Source organism: Rhipicephalus microplus, chromosome 2, assembly GCF_043290135.1.
Source record: "Rhipicephalus microplus isolate Deutch F79 chromosome 2, USDA_Rmic, whole genome shotgun sequence".
NCBI classification, from domain to species: Eukaryota; Metazoa; Arthropoda; class Arachnida; order Ixodida; family Ixodidae; genus Rhipicephalus; species Rhipicephalus microplus.
Window position 1 is genome coordinate 232,605,067 of NC_134701.1, and position 25,675 is coordinate 232,630,741.

The following is a 25,675-nucleotide window of genomic DNA, read 5'->3' on the forward strand; positions in this document are numbered from 1 at the left end:
CAAATACGTCCAGCACGAGCGGAGCTACTAAGATTTGTCACGCGCTGCAATCGCGTCCACTCTTCTCTCGTCTCGACAAAAGCGCTGGAAGCTAAGCATGGGCGGTATAAGAGAGGCAAACAAATAACGTCACGTGCGCCTCATGTCCTTGAGTACTTTTTTTAATGAGCTGCTTTTTCAGTGCGATTGCGTGAGCACGCGTGGACAAGTCGCGATTATCTCTGTAACAACCAAGCGCGACATGTTCAAATCAGCCTATGGCTGATAGATGGGCTTAATACGAGTGATTTTTGGGCTCACTCCTTGATTTATCGAGAGAAGAGAAAGCAATTTTTAGCTGACCTTAATAACTTATCGTGAATTATAGGCCGCGCACTGTGCTAGAATATTTGGCTCGCGTGTTGTCGGGAGCCTCTACTACCGATCAGCAGCATTTTCTGACCATGCTCAAAAAGTGTTTCTGGGCCCCTTCAAACTGCTTCTTTGCGGGAGCTCGGTCGGCAGCTTTTTGTCATTTCACTGTCGAAGAATTTTCATGATAAGATCACTTGCTGTAACATTACGAATGAAGGGTGTAAGCATTTGCTGTAGAGGTTATAATATAGAATACTGTCGCTGAGGGCAATGCTGGACCACCTCGTGTGTGTTTTGAGCCGGACACGCAAACTAGATGCCCACTTTCAGCACGTACTTGCACGTCTGCCTAGTAAAGCAGTGTTCCCCGCTCAACACGCATAGACTCTGCGAAGAGTAATGTATTCGGCGAGTTCTTTTCCAGCCATATTTATCGGAGTAAGAGTAATTAGGTTAACTAAACTGATCACACAGGTCAAAATTTCTGCGATATATCGAGTTACTTCTACATCGCACGAAACGTATACTCTCTTCGCACACGCAATTACCTAATATCTTCCGAGAACTAATTATCTCCGGTTGGAGAGTACGCCTTTCTCCGTCGGTCGGCAGGCATCTTTTCAAATTATCACAGACTGCCGCTTAGTATTGCTTTCACAAGTTTAGTACATTACGTCTTTTTGCTAGTCAATGTGATATCCAGGACACGAGTTGAACCAACAGTGTTTGTTGTCATAGTGTCTTCTCAAAAAGCGTGCTTAGCCTCCTTGGTGCTCCACTGAGTAAGCCTGTACGACTAGCCTAGATAGCTTGGGTTCGATTTATACTTGTGTGTGCATGCGTATACTTACACGGGCGCGCGACGGTATGTAAAAAAAGCCAGGCCTGCGCGCAACGAGCAGTATTGCCACAGCGAAAGCTGTAATAGCAGCTTTTCCTAGCCTTTTTTAACAAGGCTGTTTTAGACTTTATCAAAAGCACTGGACTAGCATAGTACCCTACTAGACTGTAGGGTACTATGCTAAGTGGCTACTGTACATACGCGCCACCTCTTCTTGTCCCCATCATCACCCTTCATTCCTCTTTCCTTCCCCCTTTCCTTATCTCCTGTGTATAGTAGCAGGCTAGAGCGAACTAGCTCAGGCCGACCTCTCTGCCTTCTAATAAATTCTCACTCTCTCTCTTCTTGGGTAGCTGTGGTGAGCCATTTTCAGGGTACCAACTACGCCATAAATCAGTGTGTAGTAGGCAGACATTGCTCTTGTTTCTGTTATTGCTCCCTGTGCCGCATACCCACTGTGGAGGCTTGACCAAGAATTGAGTGGTTTTATGAAATAATGTGCAGTTTAACTGCGCCACTTTTCCCCATTCTTCAGAAAAGCGTGGTACCCGCTGCACACTTGCAAAGAATTTCGTGCAATTTTCTCATGCTGTGGCTGATAACAACGAACAATTATGCCAGTAATCCCCCACAATCTCCCACAGTGAGTTTTTGCCACAGTTAATAGGCGAATAAGATCAGCCCGGCCACGGGGGCTAAGGTACTCGGCTGCTGACCCGCCGGTCGCGGAATCAAATCCTGGCTGCGGTGGCTGCATTTTCAATGGAGGTAAAAATGCTGTAGGCCTGTGTGTTTAGATTTGGGTGCACGTAAATAACCCCAAGTGGCCGAATTTTCCAGACTCCTTCACTACGGCGTCTATCATAATCATATAGTGGTTTTGGGACGTTAAACCTCACATATCAAATCATCATGAATAAGATCAAGCTTTTGTAAAAGGTTGGAGCATTCGACGACCCTTTACGAATTATATTCGACTCATTACGCAATTCGCATTGTGTGACACCTGGTTGGGTATTCACCACAGTTAAAAGGTGAATAATATGAAGCTTTTGTAATGAGTCGAAGCCTTGGACGGCCCATTCGTTGCGCTATTCACATTGTGTGACATCTCGTCGTTCCTTTGCTGTTGCTTGAGAGAAGATTTCATGCACTAAGCGTTTGAAGTGCGCAATAGGAAGGGAATATTGCTATCACTTTCAACTCCTAAAGACGGAGCTTAAGGATTCCCCAATTTGTTAAACAGATGGTTTTGGTCAGCCGCTAAAACCGTTGACAAAGCACACCGAAACGCACTATTTACAGCGAACATAAACACGCACAAAAAACAGAAGCGCCACATCTACGCTCTATTGTTGCAACACTAAATGACTGAATTAAATAACGAGCAAGACAACACGCAGGAATGTTTATATGGCTTTGCAAAACACGTTCACTAATGCAAGTATATAAAATAAATTAATTGCTTAGCAGCCAGCAACCCGAAACAAGCTCAGGCTAACAAATTAAGCCACGTAAAATGTTTAGTGTACTGTTTTTCAAAAGATGGAGCTGGGGTACAATTCACACTCAAACCTTTTTTGCAGTAGAGCTGCTGGGGTCGAGGTTTTTCATGTGTCGCAGATAAAAACTGATCGTTCCCATGAACTGGTACACACTAAACTACCAAGAAGCAATTGGTACTGATGGTAAACGTGCATCCTTTACTCGGTGTTCGCGACACAAGCGTCCCCTTGCTGATTTTCAGTGTATCAGTGTGATGAAAACTGAGTTTTGGCCTTTTTCTGTGGAACATACGCGCTATACCCTAAACTATAAAAGCAGAGATGTTATGGTCAAGGCTACGCGTTTTTTGACAATCTACACGTCGACACATGTTCCTTGCGTAGGTTTATGTTTACGAAACATGTCGCAAAATTGAATATTAACAAAACCAGCGTGTTCTCGATAATATGAACACTTTTTTCTTGCTTTTATTGTTCTAGCTTTCAATGTTTTTAGCCATTGGACGCAGACATTGAGCAACCTTTTTTATTGACCCTTTTTCCAACCGAGCAAGAAACTAACCTCAATATATAGCGATGCTGCTGAGAGCAACTTCAATTTTTTTGAATTCACGCGTTTATATCCTGAGACTAAGTTCCTCCAGTCCGGCTTTCACATCTACTTTCGACAGCCCAATATTGTGGCCGTTTCTGATATGAATGCCTTACCTAATGATATTTATTCGTTTGCACATTTCTTGCGAAGTATTGTATGATAGGTGGTGCTATAAAATTGTGTACGTAATCTTGCAGCACTCTCTCGGCGAAATACGCATGTTTCATCTTAGCGCCTAGCACGAGTTCTCTTTTCAATAAGCACATAAAACAGAAGATAAGACACACTGATGCAATTACAGGCATATCTCATATATTCAATATAAAGCAGCGGGATTGTCCGAGCTCACTGTAAAAAATAGGCTGTCAAGTTCGTACTTCTGCACGGCTTCTTTCCTTTCACTTAGAAGAAATCAGGGGCACAGGACTCCAAAGTTTTGCGGGTAAGCACACTCTTCTATTTCACGAAGGGCATAAAAATGCGTAGGAAAAGTAATTTCTAACTCTGGAGTACACAATTGAATTAAACCGTCTTCGTGACGGGCTTCAAGGTTGAGACGTGATGTACACTCCAACGATAGGCTGTCTGCTTATATAAGCGTTTACGTGAGTATATTCAAAGCTGTAATCTCACTTCACTTTTGCATTTGTCGTTTCATTCCAACTAAAAATTAGGGCTTGGTTGTTGATTTAGAAGGTGATTTTCAAAAGCCTAACGAAACGCACTAGCCACGTAGCGCTCGTGTCTTTTATACACACATAAAGCTCTTTAGCTAGTTGACTGGAGAAATGCAAGTCATGTTTCTGCATAAAAGGAGCAAGGCAAACTTTATGGCTCCTTATCAAACTAGATTAGAATTAGTATGTTGTAGGTACCAAATTCAGAATTTTTTCTCTTTGTACTGGCACTGTATACCATACTGCTATCACCATCTGCTCTAATATAGAAACAATACTAAACTCCAGCATTGTGAGATAAGCAGTGACTATTAGAAGTTGTAGGATGTGCGATCACAGATCTTTGACTTTCACAGGGCAGCGTAACAACATCCACTAGATTTATATTTTCTCTCAATGTACACAAGTTCGTATTTTTGTCCACAGCTGGCAGAGGGAGAGAGATAAAAAAATTATAAGAAAGGTAGGAAGGTTAACTAGACCAAGCCCAGTTTTGTACCATAAACGTACAAATAAGGGAATAAGAAAGTAAAAGAAAGAAGTAGAGGAAGAATAGATGGATATTGCTTACAATACACAGACCGCGCAGACGTTGCAGGGTTTCACAGGCAGTAGTTCAGTGACGTAGCCCTGAAGAATTTTAGAAGGCCTCGTGTGGCTTTCTGGTCTGAGGCACTTCAAGCCCACGCACCCAAGATGTTCTCTAGAGTAAAGGGTGAATCTACCAGTCCTCCTAGGGCACACCAGAGAGTCCGGCGATCTTCTGCAAAGTCGGGACAATGGCCCAGGACATGGTCGACAGTTTCTACGCAATTTCAGTTGTCACAGTTGGGGGAGTCAGCCATGCCAACGCGGTGACTTAGCTTTGTAGCATCACGTCGCGTAGTCTTTGATGGCAGCTGTAATTGGAGTAATAAACAAAGGTTCTGTGCGATTCGGTGGACTTCAGTTGAAGATTACAGTGCATAATTTTGCATTATGCACAATGTGGCGAAGTTCTCCAGTGTAAAACCTTGTAGGGGGTATGAGCAATGCCGGCGGTCTGTCGTGGGCACATCTGGTAGCGTTGTCGGTGGGGTGGTTACCACTTATCTATAGCAGTTACCCAGCAGCCATTGAAAGACGACTACGGGCTGCTAGCTCGCCGCCCTTCTATCCAAAATGAAATTTGCTATGCTAGAATCTCCCGGTAAGTGGGCTACATTTAATCACTACGACCCGGGTACTGCCATCACTTGGTGTTTCAAATCAATAAACTTAGTCATCGCGCCGCACCAGGAGAAATAACCTTTACTGGTAGTACTCGCACAATTAGAATATTTCAAACTACTGGATGTTTAGCCAAGATGCGGTGGTTAACACGTACTGTTACAAAAGGATAAAATTGCGAACCAGCAAAAAAACATGCTTTCTGGGAAGCGACATTTTTCTGTTCTTGCACTTCTGGCAACCACTGCGCACAAACCTGCGCAGCCTCCATCTCGTCACTGGTTAGCCCGGCGTGACACGGCCACTTGCTGCAACACACTTCCGATAAGGAACAGCGCCACTGCAGTTTCACTAGTGGGTTATGTCATCACTAGTCACTATAAAGGCCAAGCTGCCAAGCTTAGTTTCGTCCTTTTGCTTCTATAACTGTTCGAGCGCAGCGCAGGCATGCTCGCCCCGCTGCTGCTACCACGTTAATAAATGCTCGTTACGTTTTATATTGAGATGCATCCTTCTATCGACATGGCATCCGACACTTTTGTACGGTGCTTTTAGGATGAAGACTCAGGATATGACAGTGAATAAAATTACTAGTTTGACTTTGCAAGCTTTCGCAGTTAACAAGACTTCAATGATCGACATAAGATATTCAATTGTTGGCTATGTCGGTTCAACAATGACAAAGTTGTCTTTTGAGAAACGTTTAGGATTTGGTTCGGGCAGACGATGATGACATGAGTGACCACGAGAAAAGCCACGAAGATTTACAATAATTGTGAGACAACTTGTAATACGTGAAGCGTACTCTTTATGCAAAAACTGAGCAAAATACTTTTTCCATCGCCCATTTATGTAGAGGTCTAGAGGGGCAATCAGTCATGATGCGTGCTCTGTCGCATGAGTTCACTTAAGTCGAATTGAAGACAAAAGCCATATTCTTTCCCTTCTTTTTATCTGCGTCTAATTGTATTGATCTTCCAGTCAACTGTAATCATGAAAAATAAATACTTTTGAGCTATTTAGAGATGATTACATTGCACACAAATCAACTCCTCCGTTGCTTAAGCAAACACTCTCTGTGAATTAGAAAAAAAAGCTAATAGACCTATTCTGTACTTCCAAGCAAGCTGTTCAGCTTGAGAAAGAAATACTCCGTGTGTATTAAAACTGTGACAAAGTAGCCGGTGTTTTCGTTTAGTACAGGCGCTGCTGTTTCGAACAGGTAGTGGTTTCGTATTACAGCATGCAACGTCCTAACAAGAGAAATAAAGGCGGAAGCTGGCCTGAATCAGGAGCATCACAGCGACGCGATCGCGCATACCTCATTCTAATGTAATAAAAATTGGCCCGTATCTGCATGTTAACCTGCAAATGTCGTCTAATGACGATAGTCTTACGTGTGGAGAAATTGAACAAAACGTTTATCTGATGTTCTGCGCAAGAAAATCGGCGAATGGTATTCTGGAGGCGCTGCGTTAGAGTGCCTCGAGCGTGCAGCGGAGGCGAACGAGCGCACCGATTCCGTCACACGTGAGACATGAGCGCTACCTGGCAGTTATCTTGAAAAACAAAACGCGTGGCTCTGAGACGGGTGCGCACGCCCGTCTCAGAGATGATAAGGTGTAGAACGCAAGGCGACGGGTAGGTGTCACCACCGTGTCGTCTTAGCAAAGCGTTGGAAACACTTCCCTTTTCGTGCAAGCGTACGCGTGATTAACGCTATGGTGCTTAGAATAACTTATGTATGCCTTTTCTAGTAAAAGACGCACATACTGAATATATACGTGTTGTTATTGTGCCTGAGATATGCGCTATTTTGCTTTTTAATTGACAATCGCCCAAGTATGAAGGCTGAGTCGTGAGCAACATTGGTGGGTGCTGCGGGTGGGGTCAGCCATTTGAGGTATCTACTGGTGCCGCTTAAAGATCCCGGTACCGTTAAGGATGGACAAACAGACAAATTGACAGACAGACAGACATAAAGTTTTGCGTCGAAGGTCCCCAAGAAAGACTACCGTCTTTAATATAATAGTCGAAGGTAACTGTGCCTACGCGTAAGCGTCAAGCAGCAGATACCGGTGCTTCACCATATAGCACGACCTTCCTAGGTTAACATTTGCCGGCACGCTATATTCCAGTCATGTGAGCAACATTGAGGTTTCTAAGTGGAGCAGAAAAAACGAGGCATTTTATATTTCACCTTGGATAAAAGTCGACATCCCAAATGCCCTACTTATCTGCTGAACTTTCAGGTAACCAACATTGCCATAATTCACTAGCACACGGTGGTTGAAAGCAAATGCCCCTTTCGCCCCCCCCCCCCCACCTCTGTAGTACTTATGAACGAACGACGTTGAAAGGTGGCGTTCTTTCATTTATTGCCGTGCCCACGCCGCTCGATAAGTGCTCCCTCTGGCACGGCAGAGAAGGAATCATGGTTTGGTTCCTCACTGAATTGGGCTGAACGGTCGGCACGGAGCGAGACATAAATGAGAAATATGGTGGGAAACTGGTGTCGAGAAAACCCGAGCTTCCGTCTGCCGGCGTCGAAGCTATGCGGTGGCGGCAGCATAGGCTGGGCAGTGACTGGAATGCAATGAAAAGAGCAAACAAGAAGCCAGTCGCCAGGCGTTCGGCGAGGAACAGTCAAAACCCCATTTCACTCCACGGACTGCTAATGCTGACGAGAGGCGATAACATGAATGTAAAGGCACTGCACGAGGTTCAGATAGAAACGATTGTCCACTCTGTCTTTGGACAACTTTCGGTCACCTCCGTTCTACAGAGACTTTTTTTCTCTCTCTCTCTTCTATCTCATACAGAAGCTGGTACGGAAGGTACAAGGCCCTAGTCACGCCTTTCCACGCCGTAGCCATACTTGCTCCTCGGCAACAAGGCAGAATAGATTAAGCGTGTAGGTCTATGCGTGCGCTAGGCTTGGTTGCGCGCGTCATCCCGGCCACGCTCATCACCTTGCCAAAGCCACTCCTCAACTTGCTTCGATGATTGAATTTTGGTAGAGTGGGCATTGCATTTTCCTGACTGTGGGCTACGCCAAGGCACACTTTACACAGAAACACGCGAACCCTATTATTCCTAAGTGTTTCTTTTTTGCTGCTTAATTTTTTCAAGGAATGACAAAAAAAAGGGGGGCGGGGACCAATAGCACAAAAACGATCACAAAGATGGAAAATCACCGTGTGCTCAGATTTGGGTGCACGTTAAAGAACCCCATGTAGTCGAAATTTCCGGAGCCCTCCACTACGGCGTCTCTCATAATCATATGGTGGGTTCGGGACGTTAAACGCCGCATATCTATCAATCATCAAGACGAAAAAGCACAAGCTCTGAACATTGAATAAAATAGTCGTTTTCTGGATTATGGACGCACATCGAGCGTTTTAAAAGCAGTTGATGAACTGAAACAGCGTAGAAGAGGTAGAAATAGAGTATGTAGCGCGTGTTCATTTCAAGCTTCTCGAAAAAGAAAAAAAGAAAGAAAAAAAATAGAAAAAGATTGTAGGAGAACTTTGCATTAGTTATGAAAAGCCTGAAAGAAGAGCGGAGCTGGTCGGCCTTCCTTGTTTTTTTTTTCTTCTATTTCTGACTCTTTGTCTCTGTTTCTTGCATAGATTTTCGCATCTGTTTCTTTCCATTTTATATTTGTGTCCTTGTTTCTCCTTCTTCTCTTTACATTTCCATCTTTCTTTGTTAGTATTCATTTATTCTTGGCTTCTATCTGTGCTACATAATTTTTTCTCTTTCTCACCTGTGTTTTTTGTGCCATTTTCTGCTTTTTTGTATTCTTTTAGTTGCCTTAATTCCCCTCTAATTTTCTCTTTCTTTAGTACTGTCAATTTTACTTCTTTTTCTCAATTTTGTTCTTTGTCTTCTTCTTTCTAATTTTCTACCTCTCTATTTTTTATTTGTTACGTCTTTTGCTTCGTCGCGCCTATCCCTCTTTTACGTGAATCACACGTGCTCTACTTCGCCCAGCGGAGGTTTTGTTTAACGCTTACAGCTGCTCCACTTCGTAGTACGTATTTCCCGATTCCTGGGGCGCATTTCCACCTGTAAAGTTTTTCATGACGGAGAACACGCTGCCTTTAACTTCGACAGCTTCGCTTTTAATACTTCTATTGTACTTTTAGATCATATAATAATGCCAGTGGTGTGGTATGTAAAGTAAAACCTCGGTGATATGATCATGGCTCGCACGAATTTCGGGTCAATGCAAGTTTTTCTGTAGTCCCAGTCAAGGACCTTTAGCCTTCACAGTATAAAACTTGTTGCGAGCCGATTTTAACGTCGTGACGCTCAATACGAACGTAGCCTACCGCACAGGTATCAAGAGGTGCTGCCCGCGCTGTCAGGGAAGAAGCGACAGGCACGAGCGAGTACGAGAACCAGGTTCGTCGCGCCGCCAATTCGTGAGGCTAAACTATTGGCGACGCGTCGTAGCCTCCGAAATCGTGCGCGAACATTTTGGAGGCCCAAATGCACCTTCACGATTAGAGAACATAGAGCGCTGACGTCGAAATCTTTTCTTTTATTTATCTTTCGTTATGCATCGACGCCTGCTGTTGTCATCGAACTGTGCTAACACGAGCCTGCCAGAGGGAATAAAGACATGTTCTCGCAATCAGACATGCTGTTAAAGATGAATGAGGAACGGGGAAGTATGCGAATGGTCTTGGCGAACATGCTAGGCCTCGCAACGTGAACGCGCACTAGTGTTGTGGACGTGCACAACGGCCATTTTCGGTTTGTACGGAAGACGACTGAATTTTCAGCAGAGCTCTACACTGTGCGGGCACTGTGGTATATTTTTCGAAAAGCATGCCTAACCCTTCCACGATAAAAAATAACAAAAACACAACACAGCGCCCCTAAGGTTTCCCGGCCTCTATCAATCGCTTGCGAAGCACTCATTATTTCTCTTACTCCACAGTAATCTATAGTATCATGCAAAAAAGGGCACTAAGAATATAGGAAACAGCTGTTAGTTTTCACGGGTCCCAACACACCTGGTTTGTTAATTACGTGGGCCGCGTACTTAAGAGTGCAAATACGATTGTCGATGTCTAAAACGTTAACTGGGAATCGTTCAGCTATGAGAAACAGCGAAGAAAATGGTATGCCAACTTTCCTTTGTGACGCACTACTTTTATTTCTTTTTCTGTAGTTTATGTAATTGTAATATCTACGCAAAGATAATTATCTCAATTATAACAAAATGCTTGTGGATAGGAAGCGGGTAGGCAATTATTCACTTGAAGGAAAAATGTTCAAGTACTCCTCGATTGCTTGAGTGCAAAGAGAAATAAAGACTTTCTAAGTCTGTTTCGTAGCGCAGAACTCAATATGCCCAGTTACCACGTTATTTGTACAGCATACCGTGACAGAGTCGCTAGTAGCATCCTAGTGAACGTTATCCACTTTGTGGATAGTTGCAGAAAGTCGCACCGACTTTATAAATTCTCGCTGGGTGGACTTTCAAATACGAGCATATACGTAGCTGGAAGCTTGCCATGTAATATGCTGAAATGTTCTCACAAAGCCAATATGATCGCCTTCAAGAACCACTAAAACATGTAGGGTTTGGTTACAGCTGCTGGTGCCGAAGGTTCTCCTTCTCGTAAAGCCTTGAAACACTGCAATAATTTGTTGCGAGAACGCAGGGAGCGCCATCTAGCAGCGCTTGTCTAATGGCCGTGGCTCTTCATTTTGTAGACCAATCAATTTCATACCAAGCCATGCAGAAGCGCAGGCGTTACTAACAAGTCGAATTGGTGATCAAAAATATGAAAAAAAGCTATCCAAAAGAAGAGTCTCAAAATTAATTTGCTATCTGTAATCTTTTCTGACATGCTACGCTGCACTGCCTTTCTTACGCGCTTAATTTTTAGGACGTAACTGAATATAGTCAAGGCTCGCCAGAGGATCGGCAAACACCGTGCATCAATGACCCGCTAGAGAAACGTCGCCTGTTTTTATTTATTATTTTTACGTTGTCACTCAAGTCAAAATATTCTAAATTGGTATAACAACCTCCGGTATAAGCGAATGGCTGGCATTCCACAAAACTACGTGTTTTTCGTGGTGTAGTTAGTTAGAGAAAATTATGTCATAACTCATAACCGTTTTAAGGTGACGTCGACCAGACAGTTTTGTTGAAACACATTAGCACACAAGATACCTTGAGCCACCGCTTGCTTTCCAACCTCGTAGTGATTTAGTCTGACACTTGCGCAGTACCTACAGCTTTCTGTCTAATGTTGACGTGCAAGTAGTCATTGCTTATGGCTACATTCAAATTGAACTTTAAACGTGCTTGTAATATTTTTAATGAACAAATGAACAACTTTACAGAAATACGTCTTTTGATGAAGTGCTATGGCTATATGATCGAGTTCTCTTGCATGAACCAAAAAAAAAAAACGGTGTAACTTAGCGTTTTTCGAAGTGTCCGCTTGAAGTACTGGCACACCAGAGTTGAGCTACCATGTCTTACAAATAGATGGATCATTCAAGTTTTCTCCGTACAAAAAGCCTTTTGATATAAGCAGTCGAGAGTGGCAATAAAACATTTTTGGAAATTAGCGCCCGCGTTGTGTGTCTTGTTGTTCCGTCCCCGTTGATTCAGTGCTATTTTTCTCCTCGTTAGTATTTACCGAAACGCCCAAATTTCAGCACTGGCGAGCGTAGTGGTGGAGACTGTGCTCCCACTATTTACTATTAACCTGAATGTGGTGGGGTCAAATTCGACTAAAGTGGCCTCATTCCGAGAGGAGGTGTGTGCTAGAGGCCTGTATGCTTAGATTCAAGGTCACGTTAGATAAATTAAGGTGGTCACCGTTTTGGTAGCCCGCACTCAGGCGTTGGTCACATCAATCATATCATAGTTTTGAGGCATAAGGGCCCTGACAATTATTCTTACGCTGTGATGGGTTGTACAAACCATTGAGGCGAATTTAACACACGTGTCCGGGAAAATAAGAAATGTCAGAACGGCGAGTGCTCTCTCCATAGCAGTTACCGAGTTATTAGAACATAATTCATCGCGTATTTTATGCCAGTGTTCAACTTTCACAATTTAACTAGCACAAATGAAATCTACCCAATGTACCTTTACTAAACAATCTTGTAATAACCTATTCTGCTTTTATAATAATACATTTATTTATCAGTGATTTGCTCTCACTAATTGACTTCAAACCAGAGTTCGGCTGAGTAGAGAGAAGAAATAGCTTCTCATATAAGTGGGGTTCTAGACAGCATCGATTTGGTCTCAACATAACACTCGGAAAATTCCGTGAAGACTCGCCAACTGAAAAAAAAAAAATCGCTTTAGCTGGGCGGCACCAGCCTCCAGACGCAGGGACTTTCATAAGCAAAAGCCGACAATACAGCCTCCGTGATCCTAACGTGAGTGGCTTCGGGTACTTTGTCCCATGGGCCATTCTGTGCGTATTGGCGTCCCTTTATTCGTCTCCTCTCCTACCACCTCTGTTGCCAACCAGTGACATGCCTCGGCTTGCCAAGCACAAAAAAGTCTTCCCGTTTTTTTTTTTTTTGAAAAGATGTCTGTTCTTTTTGACAAAAAAATTATCGTGCCCTGCAGAAGGTCTCAATATGATCAACTCATTGTAACAGTATTTTATTATTGACATATAAATATATTATCAAGTGTATATCGATACACAAATAGAGATACTCAAAATGATCTCTAATATTCTATCGTTATTGTCTTGTATCCGGATATGGCGTAGCCCCGCTCCAACGTCGATGTTTTCACTGTAAGTATCTACTGGGCCATAATTGATCATTTTGCGAAGCAGCGAAGTGTCTACTACGTGCCGGTAAAGGAGCGCGAGCACTTCCGTAGCTGCACCTTGTGTGTATGTGGCTGCTACGACTGTTACTGATGAAGATAATAAATAATAACTGCGTTATGCGTACTCGTAGTGCAGCATTGAACCATCCATTCGTTTCGCACTTGAAATGTGCTGTTCCACGCTTCAGTTAAGCAGTTTTCGCATCTATTAAACTGACTATTCGACCGACATGATGGTGTTATGTGTGAGCGTGTTTTTTTTTTTAGAAAATTTTCAAGTACTGTTGTGTTCATGTGTAGCACCATTGAATGCCGTGTAGAGCGTCGGGGTAATTTTTGAGGTTGATACCGTTTTTTTTTATTTATTGCACACGAAAGCGCAAATCTTTTACGTGCTTTATCAAAATAGAATGACTAAATGGACTGCCAATTATGCATGTGAATGCCGGTGTGCTCCATTTTTTTTTGAATAGCTATTTTTTGCAACCAATTCAACCAATTGCCGACAGGGTGTTCCTGGTTGTGTTGTTGGCATATCCTTCAAATCATACTGACACTCTAATGTGGTAAAAATACTTTTATAGACGGTAGTCTTTGCTGGGGTGTTTTACGTGAACATTTTGATCTACCTGTCTTTCTGTCTGTACTTTTGTCTGTTTGTCCGTCGTAACACTTTGAGGCACCCTAACAACACGTCAGTATTTTGTATGTGTGTCTTTATACTAAAAGAGACATACGTAAGTAATTCTAAAGACCGTAGCATTTATCACGCTGCGCTGACAGTGCAACGCTGTGCTCAAAAAAGCAAGTGTTTCCAACGCTTTGCTAAGACGACATGGTGGTGGCGCCTGCCCGTCTTTTTGCGTTCCACACCTTATTGCCTCCGATACAGGCGCGCCCGCCTTTCTTCGTTTTTGAAGATAACTGCGAGATAGCGCTCATGTCTAACGTGCCTCGATGTGCTCGTTCCCCTTCACTGCACGGATCGAGAATCTCTAACGCAGCGCGTCCAGAATACAATTCATCGATTTTCTCATGCAGAACATCAATGAAGCGTTTTGTTCACTTTCTCCAGACGCAAGACTATCGTCTTTAGACATTTGCATTGAAACATGCAGATACGGGGTCATTTTTTTTTTGCTTCTTGAGGCAACAAGTCTCTGTGAGCGTTTTCGACCCAGAAGGGTACAATGTTGGACAAGACGGGCCCAAAGTGGAACGTTCGAGAACAGATCTCCGGAACGTAGGTTTATTAGCGTGTTTATACTCAGCGTAGTCTACACTCTCTTCCTTCCACCAGATTCACGAGTGCGTGCACGCTTGGAACCCACATTTGTCTCCTTTTCTTTTCTTTCATCACCAATTTGTGGGGCTACAATACGATTCAGTATTTTTTTCTAATATATTGCCGATTTCCTTCATTTTCTTTTCTCTTCATCCTTCGCTCGATTCCAACTCCTTCACTACTTCAATTTCGGCCTTCCATATTTTGAAGCACCACCTTGAGGTTTTTAAGACATGCACTTACGGTCGTCTTTTTCTAGTGCATCCTGGGATGTATGAATGTGAAAACGAAGGCAAACCTAATACTTTCACTTACTACGGCAATTCATCGTGTGTTGTAAAAGGTTGATATGAATAACGTACTGCTGTCCTTGATGGCAGGTATGCGTTTTTCGCTGCTTTATTAAATAAATAACATCGAGTAACTTCTTATTTACCATTTAGGCTAAACCACATTCCACCATCAGCAGTTTGCTTTCTGCTTGATCCATTCGTCCTATAATTTAGAGTGTATCCGGCATTCCTTTTGCCAAGCGGTGGTTCAGGATTGTTTCGGTTTTGTTGCGACATTCTGTAATGTCCTTATTCTTGTGCTTGGTTGTTATGGTGCCACCGATATCTCTTTGTGATATGATCATACTATCTTTCTCAAGCCTTTATTTTTATTTCGCCGCCTTTAAAAAAATGTGTTCCTAGTTGTCTCTTTTTTGTTAGGCAGTACGGCATAGAGACAAAGCATCTCTCACCTGGGTTGAGTGTGATCTCACGGTTTTCTGGTCTGGTACGTGGCTCTCGACTGCGCTTTGTCCGGCTTTACAAGGCCTGAAAAATACAAACAGAAGAAAATAGTACAGTAACATTATATACAGGAGGAAACCAACTACAGTACTATGAAATGTCCATCGTGCTTCATCGTTCATCGCACTTCGTTCACTCTGTTGGCATGATGGTGATGACAGCGCTTCCTACAAGTAATCGGACTTCTTTAAGCAAAATACGCTTTTCACCCTGTGAACGCTGTGCCTTTCCTTTGTGAAGCTACAGTGCCGACAAAGTAATAACTGCATTAAGTTCATCAGACACTATCAGTTCACCTGAAAGTTACCTAAAAGAGTCATCTAGTGTGTTTGAGGACGCATCTATGCACCAGACAATTCGTAGATATTTGGGAAGGCCGCTTCTTTGAGTGTCTGCGGTGGATTTTTTTTCTACTTAATTTCAGCTCAGCTTCACAAGAACAAGGCAATAGTATTTTGTCACTGCTTTTGCTCAAGTGGTATAGTTGTTCGGTTCTCCACCACTCACAAATAATTGTCAATGGTTGCAACCATTGTCCCAAGAGCAACAAACAAGAGCTAAAACACTAACATATATCGACTGGATCAAATATTTCAAGTCAACATAGCATTCCTAAATTAGTTTTTTTTATATTGCTAGCTACGCCTGTTTGAGGGGCTCGCTTTATTAGCAGTGAAAGCAGCCACAGCTATTCTAACAAGTAAACATCTATAGTTAACGGCACCGCTAACCCAACTGTGAAGAGCAGAGCATCAGCTTGAACTCCCTGCCTTAGATTATGACAATCACTGGAAGATTACAGAGACGGTTTCATTCAATGCGGAGGCCCCTGGAGCTAGATTTAATGAGACCTTCCAGAAGTGGGTAATTGGAGATTTTATTTGTTTCATGCATTTTATTCGCATTTTACTCTGTCGTCTGTTTTTTTCCCCTCAACGACCAGATCGATAGCAGACACAAAAATTGATGCGTGTACGCCGGCCCTGAATATGGCGAAATTCGACACAGTGTTCTGTACGACAGTAACGCAAGCACCTACTTTAATTTTATACTTAATCTATACTAAATTTTCGCTTTATATACATTTTGTTCAAAGAGAATACAGCTAACCGGCACTTTACATACGCCGATTGCCGCAACAGCAGTGAGCATATAAAACGACGTGGACAAACATGCAAATTATGAATGGCGCAATAGTTATGCATGAAGCTCGATTTGCATGAAGTTATGCATGAAGTTATGCATGAAGCTCGAAACCCGACACACAGAGTGAACTGTGCATCGATGCAGTTAGAATCTCGCACTAGGCTGCACTTATAGAGTAGTGTTATTAGCCAGTCCTAGTACGTACGTCAAATAAACTAACTTACATCTCTCACACATACAATGATTACCCGATCTCAATTGAATAGCTCTTTTCTAAATGAAACACGCACATAAATACTCGGCTCTCCTCATTCCCTTCAAATATGCAGTGACACGCCTATCATTGAGCTCATTCTACTCGCATTAGGTCGGGGAGCCGACAGCGCAAGGGGAAACTGTCAAATAATAACGCAATGTTTTTTATTACTCTAGCAGTATTTAAAAACTGAAAATTTGGTTATTCTTTCATTCTTGCCATCAGGCAGACAATTCACAACCACTTTATTCGCTGAATCTTCGCAACGTTATTCGTGTAGGTCGTTAGGACACCTAGTCAGACCCCGATTAACCATGCCCAGGCTGCGGAGAAAAAACAATCGTGCACAATCTTTTTCGGACTTGACTAAGCAATCTAGAAGCATTGCGTTTCATTTTAGGTAACGGCTTTTCCTATCGAAAGCCTTTTGTGTGCGGGATTGAAAGATTTTTCTAAGTTCTCAGATAACTTTCTAATCACAAATTATTCTGCAAAATTTACTTTAATTGTAACGCATTATAGGAGGTGTATAGCATACTTGTATTCCACGCGTCAGACAACATACAAGTACATCGATATTGGTTGATATGTGGGAGTTAATGTCCCAAAACCACCATATAATTAGGAGAGACGCCGTAAGAGGGCTCCGGAAATTTCGACCACCTGGGGTTCTTTAACGTGCACCCACATCTGAGCACACGGGCCTACAACATTTCCACCTCCATCGGAAATGCAGCCGCCGCAGTTGGGATTCGATCCCGCGACCTGTGGGTCAGAAGCAGAGTACCTTAGCCATTAGACCAGCGCGGCGGGGCATGTACACCGATACCAGGAAGTTATCTGATGAAGTAAAGCTAATGACTCCTCGTCACCGACTACATAGTGCTCTCAAACACGCCTTCTGAAACCGGCACTCTAAATGAAGCCAAACACATGTACTTGGACGTGCTCCTGCTGCTAGAAGGCACCTGAACTTCATCCTTGGCCAGGCGCCAGATAAATTCAAACGCAAAGACTTCGCAAAAAAAAAAAGAAAACTCAATACACCGCAAGAGTTGCCACCATTAACTGACCTCTGTTCAGCAACACGTCCAGGGAGTATAAGTATATAAGACCCCAAGATCTGTCTTGCGCGTTCCTACACGTGTCAGTTTGCATCATATGAAATGGAAGGGATGCTGAAGCGAAATCGCTTCCGTTTTTATGACAGGTCGTAAAAGGGCAACAACACGTGTCTTCGTGGAGAGGACCTGAAGTAGTGGGGCCGCTATATTCCCCACCGCAGAGTGGGAATCGCACACGAGACCGACGTTGCCGCAGCATCGGTTTCCATCAACACGGCAGGTAGCAGGCAGGAAAGAGTTGTTGTTATGAAGAAAGCATATTGCGAGTCTCTTCCTGTGGCTTTCTGTTATAGAAGACTTCCGGTGCTTTATACGTAGTGTACGGTGGTAGTTATTGCAAGTTTGACGAGACATTGAGCGCGAGCGATGCTATATAGGGTGATTTTACGACGCGTAGAAACTGCACCACCGGTTTCTTCGGTTACCGTTTATTGCGAAGGAAATTCGAGCAGAGCCCAGCGGAGTGATATATGATTGTCCGAGAAAGTACATGAAGCTTCAGAGAAATCCAATCTTCGAAGGACGAAGTATATTGTTCTAAACTGAGGCTGTCTTGGGGCTGTTACAATCATTTTGTTGCGGCTTGTTGGTTGCGTTTGAAACGGCAAGGCATAGCCACAACATGCATTGTTTTCATCATACATTTCTTTTTCACACGTTGAATTATACATAATGAAGTTTCTCGTCCTGCAGAAGGAATGGAAGCCTGAAGATGCTGTACAATTGAAACCATCCGAATTTGTCAAGACGAGTTGCTATCTAATGATCGTAGGGGTGTTTTCATGTGATGTGAGCAGCCTTTAAGACTTTCAGGAAGCAATCGAAAGCAGAATCGATATCTTTCAGGAAGCTGTGCATTTTTCTCAACGATACATTTATTGTATATATAATGTGATATAATAACAACATGTTATTCAGTTTTGAAACCTAAAAAAGCACAAAAAACATCTGAATTGTTCCAAATCACAACGATAGACATTAATTTGTTCTTTCTAGCTATCCAGTGCACGGACAATTCATAATTCTGTACAGGCACCTCGTACTAGAGTCCTCTAAGTTTTTAGTGTCTTTTGAATGTTACCTTGTTTATGTAAATTCAATGGAGACACGATAATAGCTTTACAATTTTGATTTCAGAGGTAGTGCGCTGAAGAGGAACTCAAGCCACATATATGTCCTCAAATTCACTAGACTTTGCTTAAATAGGCGTCAAAATACTTTAGTGTGTCAATGCGCCAAGCTGCTTCAGTTCTTTCTCAATATATATTTGCTGACAGCTAAGCAAATGTTAATATGGAACGCTTCGCCCATTTATTTTATTCCAATTTAGAATGCCCTGCCTCGGACAGCTCAGTTGCACTTCTAACTGCCGCAGTATGAAATAATCACCGGTATAACGCAGAGCGTTTCTCCGCTGGCGTGGTCAATTAGATACCACGTTGATGAAACTTCCGGGAGCGACTGTAACAACAGCAGAAGAGAGAGAGAGAGAGAGAGAGAGAGAGAGAGAGAGAGAGAAAAGAAGCATCAAAAGGCTATGCGAACATGTAAACGCAAGCGTAGCGTTCTCCCGGAATTCAGAGGCTGCTGAAACGTCCCATCTCAGGTCGCCTTGGATGTTTGACCTTTTATTATTAACACGGACCTGGAATATTGAAGTAGATAGAGATAAAAGTAACCATGGCGGAAGCAGGAGACGTGTGAATCGGGTGAGGATACGAGGCCCCGGCTCTTTTTATTGGCACCAACGGCTGGACATGCACTTCCTCCATACGTCGTTTCCTGTATATACTGCGAGCCGATATAGTTGACGGCATCCTTGCCTGATGCTAGAGATGGGGTTGAAGCGAGAACCTGCTCTTTGGACACCCACGACGTAGCCAAGGGAAATGTGCAGCCCCAATAACTGACGCTTTCTTTATTGTTCTAGTCGTTCACGGTGTAGTGCTTTACGCAGGTGGCAAATGACACTTTGCCTTCGTGGCTGTCAATGTAAAGGGGATCACGTTTCGTAGATGTACCGAGAGACATAAGTGAAACTCGAGATGGTGAGCCCGATTGGCTACACTCCACTTGGGAAACAAAAAAGAGCTGAGTACATCTCATTATCCGTGTCAACACTCCTTTGCGTTCAAGTGTGTCTGTGACACACGTTCTGTTTAAGGTTTTTTTCCTTTGAGAAAATTTGTGTTGAGGGTCATGTAAATATGGTAATATTTCATGATGCAAGTAAACAACTTAAAATGCTTTTCGTACATTCAATATACATTTTAAAAACTCAATGAAGTCATTATAATTATCTTATTACTTTAAAAAAGACTTTAGAGTCATATGTAGTGTTACAATGCACTGTCTAAGTCGTCTAGTTTAGGATTGGCGTCAAGGTCATTTAGGGCTTGATTTCCAGAAGCATACGTAAGAAGGACGTTGTGTTAATGCAAGTTTTAACAAATGGTGTATTTAAACCTATAAGGATACAAAGCAGTTTCATAGGTCATTGCCAAACTATTGACCTTTTTTGGTTAATAATATTGTTCTGTCTCCAAATAATTGTTTTCTGCAGGAAAGTATAAAATGTCTCTATTTCCTAAATGAGAGCTATTTGATGTCAAAACAGTGAAATTCAATTGAAGCGTAAATAAGAAAAAGAGTTATTTGCCTGTTTCAATAGTGTTAGGAATTTTTTTATGTCGTAACAGTATTTCCAGTTTGAATCGGTGCTCGAATTTTGGTGTACTACAAAGGCTGTGAGTGTCATTTGGCTCATTTTTATTCAAAACGTTTATTTCGGTTGCCATTAAATATATCCGAGTTTTCTCTTCTTGGTACAGTTCATCTAAAACAAGAACGACAATCACAGCGAGAGCTCATAAAATGGCATTTCTAGAACCTTAAGAAATGCCGCTCAGAGCTGGCATTAAAAAACGCCAGGCCTCGACGATGTGTTGCGGGCACCGAGATTCTTGACAGAACGACGAATATGCGTGGCATAGCGGCTGCTTGACAACTTGAGATATTTTAATTTATTGCGTACTGCGCGTGGTATCGATAACGGTTACGAGCGGTGGTGGTGGCGGACAACTTCGGTGCCAAACAAGGCCCTTGTGATTCCGTAATAGATATGAGCGTAAAAAAATAATAACACTGGTAGTGGCTTAGCTCGGCTATAATAGGCCAGGGTATGCGTCGTGCGAACTATCCAAAGGCAGACGAACGGACAGACGAACCATAAGTAGATGGACGGAGGAGCTAACCACGGATGGACGGGTAAACCACAAAGGGACGGACGGACGATTTAATGGGCAAGTGAACTCACGTGAGTGAAGTGCCAGCCCACTAGGGTGACACGTTTCTTGAGGAGCTTCCAGGCCTTCGGCGCGCCAGCAGGGCGCTATGCGACGCCACTGCTCCTAACGCTTGCGCAAAACTTGTCACTCTAAGCCACGCGAGACTGCTCAACATCGGCCAGTGCAGCTTACGTCACAAAAGACCGTAAGCGCTGTGACTGCTATGGAAAGTTACTCAATAATGATATTTATTGGGGTTCAACGTCCCGAAACCACAATATGATTATGCGAGACGCCACAGCGGAAGGCTCCGGAAATTTCGACCAGCCGGGTTTCTTTAACGTTCACATAAGTATAAGCACACGGGACACAAGCATTTTGCCTCCATCAAAAGTACGGCTGCCGTGGCTGGGACTCGATCCCGCGACCTGCGGATCAGCAGCCGAGTACCTTACCCACTAGGGCACCGTGGCAAGAGTGAAAGTCGCTCACTGAAAAGTGTAGCACAATACTTGTGTGCATTCAAAAAGAACGTCTCGCTAGTTTATGCATGAAGTAACAGAACAAAAACTAAAAAAGAAAAAAATGATTCGTACGCTTTAGCGATTGGAGATGTTCGTCATTACTCTGGTAATGACATTGCCGTCTCCGCTTTGCATTCTGCGAAAAAAAAATAAACGCCGCACATGATTAGATCAATGAAACCATCAATCACATATGGGTGCCCGCCTCTGCAATCTGCTTTTGTTGAAACCCCGCGTTAGAACAAAAATAAAAACAACAAGAAAGAGACTAGGATTAAAACGCGCTGAGAGCAAACGATGTTTATGTCGGACGAACTTGATATAGTGCACATATAGGAACATTGTTTAATAGTTCGCGGTCTCAAAGATTGTCGAAACGATCACGATGCAATAGTGCAACAGTCCTCATTTTGCGAGCGTGAATACAGTGGTAGGCAACACAGTGTGAGAGAAGACAGAACTACGTTCAATAATATGTGGCATTAGAGGCACGAAAAACGGTAATTCACGTGTTTGAAATATTTATGACAACGCCACGGCGCTAATTCCTCGTTTACCTAATCCCCCCCCCCCCCCCCACTTTATTTTCATGCATACGGGTCTCCTTGTTTCCAAGCGCTACCGCGCGAAGACTGTAGATGAGTCAGTATCGTAAATCAGCGTCAGCTCCCGAGGCAAAAAAACTGCGAAACAGCGTAGCAGTTTTTTTGCATATCATAATACACCGCCGCTGAACACTCTTGCGAACCACTTGCGAAAAGCGTGCCACACTGTCTCCCACCTCTGGGATAACATCCGATATGCTACGAGATGCCTTCGAAAACATTACCCAAAAAAGCGGAAACAATAGACAAAAAGCGCACGAACTACGGAGATAAACAAGATCGTTTATCTCCGCAGGTCGTGTGCTTCAAGAGTCATGATAGTTATGAGCAGAACAAAATATAAAGAGCCAAGTGGGAAGTATCATTGAGGTATTCCTTTCTGTTTACTTTATCGATTCGGTGCAGGCGTATTTGTTTTTCATAACACTCCTGTACATCCATTCACTTCTATATGAACAGGCTGCTTCTATATGAGCAGGGCAGGGTAGTATGGATGCTATTTTCTTCTGTTGCATGCAGTATGGCCTGTCTTCCTCTAAAAAAATGCTTTGGGACGAGGCCCACAACGACAGGTCTCCAGAGGCCCTCCGATTCATTATACAGCGGGCACGACGCATCGCCGGAATAAACCTATAGAAAACCGGAAATAGGGGTTCCTGCCGTGCCCTTTGCTCAATAGAAATAAATATTAAAGATGTTTTATTTTCTTCACTCTCACTCTCTGGGAAAACAATTACCATCGATGGCAGCCACTCTAACCTTTGTGGTTTACTGCATAATTGACGTAAAAAAAGCCTTAGTATTGAAATGAACTGTTGCTAACTCCAAATACAAATAAACGCTGCACATGAAAAAATACAACAAAATTTTATTCCTTTCGGAAAACATAAAAAGCGAGCTCTTCGCACACAGTCCAGAAGCTTGAAGCTAAATTAAGCAGTTGTTTTTTTCTCTAAAGGCCAATAGCCACCGCCACGATGGCCCTCCGATTAGTGCAGATGGTTAGCTTGCGCACTCAACGCACCTTCATTACGAAGGTGCATTATGCATGTGGCTCGCTACTCCCAGGCCATGCTCAGCCATGGAAGACTTCTAATAGAATTAGCACGGCATGCAAAGTGGGACAGATGCAAGTGCGCAAAGTACAAGCAAAGCTGGGAAGGTGCAGATAAAATTCAGCTCGTTCACAAGGAGAGGGCGATGGGCCATGATGAGTTGTGCTGCTCTTTCCAAGCTATAGCCTGGGGCAGAATATGCGTGCTTGTAGAGTGTCTTCGATTAAAGAGTGGTTTAGGAATGGCCTGCGAAGCCTAATTTGGTGATAGAGAAAAAAAACTATTCGACAATTATAATGACTAGACTGGTATGACTGCCACGTGGTGATGAAAAAAAAAGGTGTTCTCGATGTTTCCTCATTGCTAGTGATCCGACTTATTATAATCTGCGTCAAAAGTATCCAGTTTTTGCGGTGTACATTTATTCATTAGGTACACGTGAGGATATCAATGGTGTTCGGTCAGGTGCACTCGGTTTTCAATTAGGAAGTGTTTCAACTTTTACAAGTTCTTTATACTAGAGTTCGAAAGCACTTAAACTCTTAAAATTAACTTGAAGGCCTTAAATTACGCTTGAATAAAGCTATAGCGTCGGCACGGTGAATGTAGAAATCTGCAGTTTGTGCAATGGTTAGAGTAGTAGCAGTCTAAAAGTAGTACCGAGATGTCTTGATCTTGTGTTTCTGGTAACTTTACAAGTGTCACAAAATACGCCCTATTTGACGAATGCTGAAAATTAAAGAGGGAAGGAAATGTATCGCTATTAACACCATCACAAGTAGCAACTAGCTCTGATACGGATGTTAAAGCGTAACTAAAGAACCATTCAATTTCTATCAGCACGCTCCCTGCCAAACACCGAAAGCTATGGCCCGCTTTATCTCAGCTTTATAAACAATTAACGTGATTAAGAACCTTGGGACATGAGTGGCGGCGCCGAAGCCGACGTTTAGACAGGTAATGAAGGTTTCTCAAGAAAAGTATATATATATATATATATATATATATATATATATATATATATATATATATATATATATATATATATATATATATATATATATGTATATATATATTGGCCCCGCCACGGTGGTCTAGTGGCTAAGGTACTCGGCTGCTGACCCGCAGGTCGCGGGTTCGATTCCCGGCTGCGGCGGCTGCATTTCCGATGGAGGCGGAAATGTTGTAGGCCCGTGTACTCAGATTTGGGTGCACGTTAAAGAACCCCTGGTGGTCAAAATTTCCGGAGCCCTCCACTACGGCGTCTCTCATAATCAAATGGTGATTTTGGGACGTTAAACCCCACAAATCAATCAAATCATATATATATTGTAGGCATCTATTATGCGCTTCATCCTTATCTGAACAGCAGTCAATCATCATCATATGTTCTGGCTGACAATCATCATCTTCTTGGCACGTGCGCTTCTTTGTCGGGTCCGTTGTGCTCGTTCGTTCCCGAAATCACGACGAATAAACCTCGTTACAACCTAGTCGTCATACGTGGTGGAGGTGGATTGACGTTCCCAGTACCTCTCCTTACAACGCCTACTCGCTGGAGCTCCGTTCAGGCCGCCGCTTGGACGCTCAGTCCGCACATGTCTCAGAGTGAGTGGGTGGATGCCCTTTCTGCTCCCGTCTCTGCGCCGCAAGCCGTTACTGCGCCGCAAGCCCCTCCTCTTTACATCGTAAACTACCAGCGTGACCCTCCTATCTTCGCTGGTCTCCGCGGCGAAGATGTGAAGGACTGGCTCGATAACTACGAGCGAGTAAGCGCAACTAATCACTGAGATGACTCTAACAAGCTCTGCCGAGTATCGCTTTATCTCACGGGCGTTGCCAAGACATGGTTCTTGAACCATGAAATCGACCTCACCGACTGGCCTGCCTTCAAGCAGCAGCTTCGCCAAGTTTTCGGCACGCCAGCCGTTCGATCCGCTCTAGCGAGGAGGGCCCTAGATACTCGCCAACATCCCGGCGAGTCATACACATCTTATATCGAGGATGTCCTTGCGCTTTGCCGGCGCGTCAATTCTTTGATGTCCGAGTCGGACAAACTGCGCCACATCCTGAAGGGCATCGGAAGCATTGCCTACAATGCCCTTGTTGCCTAGAATCCTTCTACTGTCACTGACGTCGTCTCTACGTGTCAGCGTCTCGACGAACTTGATTCTGTTCGCCTTCAGTCGGGCAATAGTGAACATCGTACAGCAGACCGGGACCTGCGTGACATGATACGGGACATCATACGAGAAGAACTTCAATCAATGGGCATCTCACAACCTTCTCCATCTGTCACACAGCCTTCAAGCATGGCACTCCGTGACAACGTAAGGGAGGAACTAACATCATTCACCGGTCCAGCCTACGTACAGCCACCTCCGTCTAGCCCTCCAATGTACGCGCAAGTTGCGGCCGCGCCTCCTCGAAACGTAAACTCTACTTCACCGCTGCCATCATTCACGCCGGTTGCTGCTGCACCACCGGTCCACTTCCGGCCGATCCCACCCGACCCTCCGTCTGTCCACTTGAGTGCGCTATCTCCCGGTGCGCCGAACGCCCTCGACTACCCGCGTTG

General features: G+C 43.5%; 1 long non-coding RNA gene across 1 annotated transcript in view; it reads right to left on the minus strand.

The window, feature by feature from the left end:
- The window catches only part of LOC142787527 (uncharacterized), a 294,797-nt gene that overhangs the window by 148,273 nt on the left and 120,849 nt on the right, over positions 1-25,675 (minus strand). The window contains exon 2 of the long non-coding RNA XR_012889256.1: positions 15,049-15,124. This is a non-coding gene — a long non-coding RNA (uncharacterized LOC142787527). The remainder of the gene's footprint in view (positions 1-15,048; positions 15,125-25,675) is intronic.